The following is an 8,083-nucleotide window of genomic DNA, read 5'->3' on the forward strand; positions in this document are numbered from 1 at the left end:
GTCTATCGTTCTTTTGCATGTGAACTCACCATATGCTCTACATCAGATTTCCTACTGCGTAAAAATTGAGATGGCTCAAGCTGATGATGTGCAATAAACCCTTGCCTTTCAGTATCCTCTCCTGTAAAAAAACACCCTTCCTCCTGTAAGCGTAGGCATTTGATAAGATTACCATATGTTTCTGCATCTCTTTTTGGTGTATTATATCTGCTTAAGAAACATGCTTTGGAAAACTATGGTGCAGTGCTAGAAAACTGTCCATGATTAATACCATGAGCTGGGGACCTGTCAGCTTGCTGGAGCACAGGTATTGATGTTCTTTCTAGTAAACCCTAGTAACAACACAGATCAAACCTGACAGTGTTGCAGAAGAAAAAATATGTTGGTCTCAGGCTAAACTTGAAGTAAACAGCAGAAGTCATCCTCAGCCTTTGGCATTGACTTCTATCTAGATGCTGCTGCTGTTTGATTCACCAGTGCAATCAGCAATGTGAGAAAGACACAGTTATTTCTAGTGTTACAGAGAAGAGATGCACAAGGGTGTAAAATATTCAGTTAAAACACCAGTCAAAAATCACGTCTGTTTCTGATCTTCATTTTAAAAATATTCTCCTGAAGCAATGGACATAAAAGTCATACCTTGTTTGATACACTGCTTTAGACCAAAATTTTAAAGTGTTCTTATAGCCCTCATTAATAATGGGCTATCAATCAAGCTAGGCCTATATTTGAATGAAACATAATTGTATATAAATTATATGTAAGGCAAATCAAGTTAAGTCTCATTTCAGGAAGAATGAAATTTTATTCAGTGACTGTTGCTCAAAACAAGTGAAACACTTTTGTACCAGTGACCTTTCATATATGTCCGAGTATTTTTATCACTAGCTCTCAAAGTCTCAAAAATAAAAGCTCAACTACATGACACAAGATCAGTTTTGTATTTAGTTTTTGAGATTCATGTGTTACATCATGACTGGATGGTTCCAGGAGCTGCAGTGGAAGAATAACACTTGTGCCTTGTTTCCATGAGCTGCCCATACAGCTGCATTCTTGTAGGGTCTGTTTATTAATATTAGAGATTTGCAGCAAATTCAAACAATGCTGTAATTTAGATTACTTTAAAATTTTACTTCAGTGCCACTCTCTTTTTGTGTCCAGGCATCGCAGGTAGAAGAAATGCCTTTCATTGCAGATAAGTCAGCCTGTCCTACATGGCTTGCACTTCTGGCTTTTTAGTCCTGCATTTAATCACAGTGTATAGGAGCAGTCTTCTTCACTTAGCAGTACAGAGTTTTCAAACAAGGTATTTCTCAGAACACAGGTATTGTATGCAGAGCTGAAAACAAGAAGACAGTTTTCATTTGTAAGCAAAACAAACCCCAGGAAGTTCTGTTTGACAGTCAATTCTGTGACAGTCAATATTTCACTTTGTTGTGACAAAACAAAGCCATTATGCCATACCAAAGCCTAAAGTTGTGGAAAACTGTATTCCTTTCAGATGCTTACAAGGCAATAAAATACATGTTCTGCATAACATCAACAAGAGTGCATATTGTTGGGTAATTGAGATCTGACTTAATTTAGATTTGTTGATTTGCTGTGAAAATTCAATGCTCAATACACATCAGGATTTTCCATTTCTTTTCTGTGTTGATGTGGCCTGCTGGCAACATTACGTTGTGTCACAAAAAATGCAGTCTTCACCCTGAAACTCTTAGTCATGTGCATTGTCCCTAGGCATAGTTCCACATGGGCCCATTAGGAGGAAAAAAATACATATTTACATGGGTAAGGGATGCAACATCAAAGCCTTGGGGAACATTTAAGATCTTCTAAAACTATCTAAAATTCAGCCTGCTCTTCTTACTTGTCAACAGCTTTGTGTTTAGTATCTAGACAAGGTTTTCTTCTGCCACATTTGGAAAGAACAGATTAGATCTGTGTATTTGTGATACCAAGCGAGAACTCGAGATTTACCCCTAGTGGGAGGCACTAGGTGTTTGAGGAAGGCAGTGTTAGCCACGGGGGCTCATTACAGCAGAGGTGAAGCTGATATAGCACCACAGGACAGACAAGATACAAGACTAACTTAACTGTTTATGCAACACTGTCAGCCTTAACTGATTGCTCCTTTAGCCCAGGGCAGGAGTGTCAGTTCACTATCAAGCCCATAGGTAGAAAAGCATGTAATTGCATTGCCCTCAAAGCAACTTGGCTGAGAGATAGTGACTTTAAAAGTCACAATGTCCCTCATGGACTTTCTGTTGTGCTGGACAGAAATGAACTGACATGTATCTGCACCTGGGGTGAAATACAAGCCAAGAAACATGAATACCATTATGCCATCAGGTACTCTGGTGAATTATGCTTCTGCTCGTTCTTCATCTTCATCCATCTCTTGCCTCTTGTCTGCACAAAATGGCTTCTGCTTAGCTCCCACAGATTGCTCATCCCTATGTGCAGAAAGCTGTAAAAACTCCCAAGTATAAAAGAGGAATGGAGTCACCTACTCCTCCCCATGGAGGGATTTTAATCTGGAACACAGAAAAGGTCTTTACTTGGCCCATAGCAAGGCATGGCCATTCATGCACTTCTCTCCTACTCCTTCCTCAAAAGCAGCTTACGTATTTTTCCACATACTTAAACAATAAATAATTACCACACAAGAGAAAACATTGACAGTATCAGAAAAGAAGCATTCCCAAACAATGATCTATAAGAATAAGTTTAAGTGCATAGAATTGTACATTACAAATTAAAATCTTTCTCATAATTTCTATACAACATAGTTAAAGTTGTGAAAATTAATATTAAATTCCTTCTATTATAGACTTCTATAGTTTAGAGCTTAAAGATTAACAGTGGTGTTAATTTCTGAATCAATATTGCTAATCTGAACAGCAGAGCCAGCTCCTTCTTTCTCAAAATAAATTAAAATAATAATTTAAAAAAAAACCAGCAAACCAATAGCACCATTAGATGAAACAAAAAGAATATACAAGATTTGTCTGGCTGGTTTACTTAAATCTTCCTTGTTTACCAGTTCACTGTAGGCTGTCACACCGTTACCTTTTAAGAGAGAAACCTGAAATATGAAACATATTACTAATAGAAACCTTACAAGATGTCCAAGCCAATAGTATTTTAAATAATGATTGAAAGTTAAAGAGCACAGTGAGAGCACATAGCATAGGAGAAAAGTGGAAGACAGTCCTAAGGACATTAGTTAAGTATCTATAGGCCCCTGAAAAGACATAGGCTCTCTGTCTGGGCAACTGAGAATAGTATAAAAACTAAAAAAAATCAGGGTAGTGCCACTGATGTTCTAATCACTTCACCCTTCTATGAGAACAAAACTAAAACAGAAAACAAAATACCAGTCCTTGACCTGCGGTGCTTCTCTGAGGGCTGTGCTGCCAGTATTTGCTTATCAGCAGCCCAAAATCTGGGCCTGAGAGAGGAGCCCTGACAATGCTGGGAGGTCACCTGTCCCCAGGAGCCCCCGAAGTGAGAAGCCCACTGGTCTGTGCCTCTGTTGCTCCAGCCCAGAAAAGCATCCGCCTCTCAGCTCACAGAAATATCTCTCAGCAGCTGACAAATTTGTGCTAGCAGACCAAAATAACTCCACAAGGGAAGTTTACAAGCACTTGCTGGTATATATAAATAAAAGTTGCTCTTTCCAAATTTACCCAGGTTATGCGCCTTTCACATATCCTTGGGCCCACCCCCAACTGCAGTTTCCCAAAACACTTTGTTAGAAAAATGCCTGGTGTTGGCATAAGTAAAGAACAGTGATTTTATGTGTAAGATGTAGGACCAGGTCTGGAAAGGTCAAGGTCTGGATTGGCAGCAGACATTTTTTGTTGACCCTGTGCAAACTGTTTGCACCTCAAGTCCTCACCTTTGAAAATAGTTCTGTCTGGTCTGGCTGTTTGTCTGTCTCTCCATCTTGCTGTTCAGATTTCAGCTTCCTCAGACCGATCTCTTGCATGCTGTGCATAACGTGCAGTTAACGCGTATCATCTGACAGAACAGGATATCCCTCGTAGTGTGTTAAAACCAGACATGGATTTTCTTCTGTGTAAGCAGGATCACAAGAATACCTCCTGAACTGGGTCTACTCATTTAACTCCTGTGAACCAGACTCACTTTGACCCATTTGTGCCATCAACATTCCTATTTGGATGAACTTCAACTTTATTTGGAGGGACCTAAATCTTTATTTTACTTTTTCAAGAAAATAACCTATTTTGAGTTCTTACATAGCTTACATTGGCCATGGAAACAAAATATGAGGAAATTAGGATTTTGGATGATGGAAAATCTCTCAGAGAGAAATGAATATGCTAGGAGAATGAGAAAGGCAGAAAAATTATCAAAGTTATATCATTCTGGAGATGCAATTCAGACAGTATATTGAGGGAAGTGAAGGCAAAAAGAGAGATATTAGAAATGTTACACTTGGAAAGCCTCATAGGCTGAAGCAAAAAGTGCTTTCTTTCATTTAGGGTTAAAATTCACACAGTGTCTAAAGCAAACATGGGCAAAAAATTGCCTTCATTCCCACCCACCCACCTAAGTATTTTGTACAGCAGTAGAATTCCCGGGTGAGTCTGCAGGGGGATGGGGAGGTAACAGCGAAGCCCAACCTTTCATTCCTCCTGCCCAAGACCCTGGTAGTTCTTTCCTCTCTTGTTACCACCTGGCATTCCTGTGGCTGCTGTGAGGAGTGGCATTGTTGTTCTCTGCAGTCAGTCAGTTATTTAGGGAACACTAATTTCTTCTTAATTTCCAGCTATTTCTCACAGAGTACCTGGCTAGCAACCTGCTTATTGTTGCTCATATAACTTTATTTTTCATAGTCTTTTGCAACAAATGTAAACAAACACTATAACATTTTATCTCAATTTAGAGATTGAATTTCAAGAAAAGTGAAAGACAAGGAGTGACAGCTCATTGTTGCTGAACTCAAGAGCAAATCTGTGTTCTTTTTCTTGAAGTTCATACAACCTAGGTCAGAAAAGATCAATTACCCTGCAGGCGTGTGGCTTGCAGGACTTGAAGCAGCAGCTCAGGAAAGCACAGTAAAAATGACTTTACATAAGTATCTCCAAGCGTTAACACAGTCCTGCCTTGTGTCCTCCAAGCCCTTTCAGTCCTCCAGAAGCACAGCAGATGCAGTTTTAGTTTTAATTGCATCTCTGTCATCATAACAATGTAATCAATGTCATCTTAACAAGGTGCTGAAGTCTGAGGAGTTTCCGTTTGTATCATGGGTTTTTTTTTGTTAGACGGGGCGGTGTTTCAGCAGCTACCTGGCCATAGAACTCTTGCAGTCAGCCCCAAACTGAGTTTCCCCCAGTAGGTCCATTAATTTCTGTAGGGCCATTTCTAAAACAGATTGCTATGCACACGAGGCTAGAAGGTAGCCTTAATGGCAACTGCTCCCTGCAGATAAATAGTGCCCGAAGGCTAAGAAACCTGATGGAACCATTGCTCACTTGAATAAAGAACAGAGTTGGTATTTAAAGTGTGAACAATTAGTTTGTTTATTCAAGCAATATTTAATCCAACCATTACTACAGTAAAACATTTTAATTCTATTTTTCCATCACCTCCATGGCCATGATTTGCAAAACTAAAAATTACTTCTTGCATTAGCAGTCATCCCCATTTCCCTTTCCTTGTGATGTCTGGTTTGAATCCACAGATCACTACTGAGTGAATCTTACATGAGGTGCAAGCAAATAATCATTTATTATAAGTTTCTAGGGAACCTGTTTCTTTACCTGTTGCTTTTTTTAAACAGTAAGCAAAACTTGGAGAATGATGACTTAGCACCAGCTAAGCATGTTCTATGTTACAAAACAATAAGCCATTCATATCACTGCTTCAAATCTAGTTTTTAAAAAGAAACAACAGGAAAATGGCAAGTGTTCAGTCATTAAAAATTCATTTGGTATTCATTGTAACAGTGTTAATCATAATGTATTCATTTGGCATTCATGTGGCTGTCACATGTAAGAGTTCAATTATAACACACACTAGTTAATGAGCATATAAAGTGTTACTGAATCAACACTACTGTGCAACATTTTCCTATTTGCATTATTCATGTGCTTCAGGTTTAAAAAAATCTATCACAAACAAGCTGTTGAAAAGAAGCAATGCAGTATAAAAGACACATTTTGCAGGCCTGGCTTTTGAAATCTGTTCAACTGTCTGTCTAAGCAAGTGCTCATGTAGCCTCTGTCACTGCAGTACCCAAGTACCTGGAGAGCTGCCCATGGTTTTCACACATGCCCAAAACCATACTGTTAAAATGTGGTCCTATTATTTCCAACATGGACAGTACAGCACCACACAGGAGTCCAGATGGATTAAGGCAATTAACTTCCCATCAGTTCAGCAGAAACATCTAAACACTCTTGAGTTGCTGAGCACTAGTCTTCAGAGCAGGGAGTGCCTACTCGTGATCACTACATGGGGTATCACAGGGGCTTCAGAAAGCTTTTACAAAGATAAAGCACTCACTGCAGGTAAGGACCCTGCCAAGTTGTGACTGGTAACTTCCACTTTTAGAAAAAAGTTTAGCAAAGTCTTGGACCGTGAGGGATAAATTAGAGGAAAAAAACTAATAAAGATAGAAGAAAGCCATCTGCAAAAATGTTCTTTGGGAACTCCTGTCTTCCCACCCACCTTAAGCTGAGGGTGTATTGCACCACCTCTCATCACCACAGGCAAGAAGCAGACCTAAAAAAAAGTTAAATTAATTGTGGTCTGTAAACCACAGAGTAAACAGGAATCAAGATTATTTAAAAATATTGAATAAACTTGACAGGTTAAGTCAGAGAATTGCTTGTTTATCAATGTCTGATCTTCACGTGAAGGAACAGTGACCTGCTCATGTTCAGGAACAGCATTTGTGTCCATGCTGTGCCAGGAGTTCAAGTACCTGGCTCAAAATGTAAGTGAGGCAGAGACTTTATGAATATGAATTATTTCAAGATATCTTTCTAATCTGGGAGAAGCCTAGACTGCACAGAAAATGCTGTAGTTCTGCAGATCTGCCAGTTCAAACCCAAGAAAGAATAGAAGAGCACCTTTGAAAGGAAAACAAAAATTAAGAGCTCATGTGCTTTTCCACCATCATTTAAAATATCACTGCTTTCTGAGCACCTGCTGCTTTCCACCCACTTTGTGAGCATTGCTTTATGCAAGATCTGCAGCTCATACATTTTTTTTTTTACATTTTCTTTTTTTTTCAAGGTACATTCAATTATCCTCATTCTTTTTATTGTATAAAAAAGTATGTGTACATACTTTATTCCTCCAGTGTTCCTGTGTCACTTTTAATTCCTATAGTTTGAAAAAGAAGAAAACTGGATTCACACTCACCTTTGCTTGTTGGAGTAGCCTTAGTTTACAAAATAATTCCTGTTTCAGGTAATTTTTTTATTTTGTTGTTCACAGTGAGCTTTTCATGTGAATCCACTGAAGTCCCCATTTCAGAATCCATGCAGAAATACTGAAAAGTTAGCAAATTCTCAGCAACAATATCACGTATTTCAAAGCATATTGTGCTTTTTCTTAGATGTTTTTAATACACCCAACCTTTGCACTAAACTCTGCAGCACTAAATTGTTTTAAGTTAGCAGAACAAGATCTTGCTACAGGTGTTTAGACAGCCTAAACCAATAGTCTAGAATTAAGTCAACATAAAAAACTACTCTAAGCAATTAGATAATTTTCTTGTTGTCTGAGCTGAGAACTGATAAAATAATGTAATAAATAAAAATAATGTTAAAATTTATCTTTTCTTCAAAAGCTTGTTGTGACTTCAAGTCTGATTTTGTAACTAACTGGCTCAAATATAGTAACTAAAAATGGATGCAAGAAACATAACTTCATTTCTATCAGTGAGGGTTTTTTTCTCCATCGCAGTTATCATGTTCCCAGCTGTGTTTGCTTAAGCATTGAAACTTTTTTTGGGCCTACTAACTAGCTAAATGACACTACTTCTTTTTAGACTTCAGAAGCAGCATAATGAGAAGAAATCTGTATCAGACAGAATTATCAA

At 38.3% G+C, this 8,083-nt stretch overlaps 1 long non-coding RNA gene across 9 annotated transcripts in view; it reads right to left on the bottom strand.

Moving 5' to 3' along the window:
* The window catches only part of LOC127384797 (uncharacterized), a 126,907-nt gene extending 122,905 nt beyond the window's left edge, over positions 1 to 4,002 (bottom strand). For 4 of the 9 annotated variants that reach the window (XR_007889504.1, XR_007889500.1, XR_007889502.1 and 1 more), the window contains exon 1: positions 3,392 to 3,515. This is a non-coding gene — a long non-coding RNA (uncharacterized LOC127384797). Of the gene's footprint in view, positions 1 to 785; positions 1,340 to 2,338; positions 2,538 to 3,380; positions 3,516 to 3,904 lie in introns of those variants that run through there. The other 5 variants (XR_007889499.1, XR_007889505.1, XR_007889501.1 and 2 more) reach the window with 3 other exon arrangements.
* Between the last annotated feature and the right edge of the window lie 4,081 nt (positions 4,003 to 8,083).

This window comes from Apus apus, chromosome 4, assembly GCF_020740795.1.
Source record: "Apus apus isolate bApuApu2 chromosome 4, bApuApu2.pri.cur, whole genome shotgun sequence".
NCBI lineage: Eukaryota > Metazoa > Chordata > Aves > Apodiformes > Apodidae > Apus > Apus apus.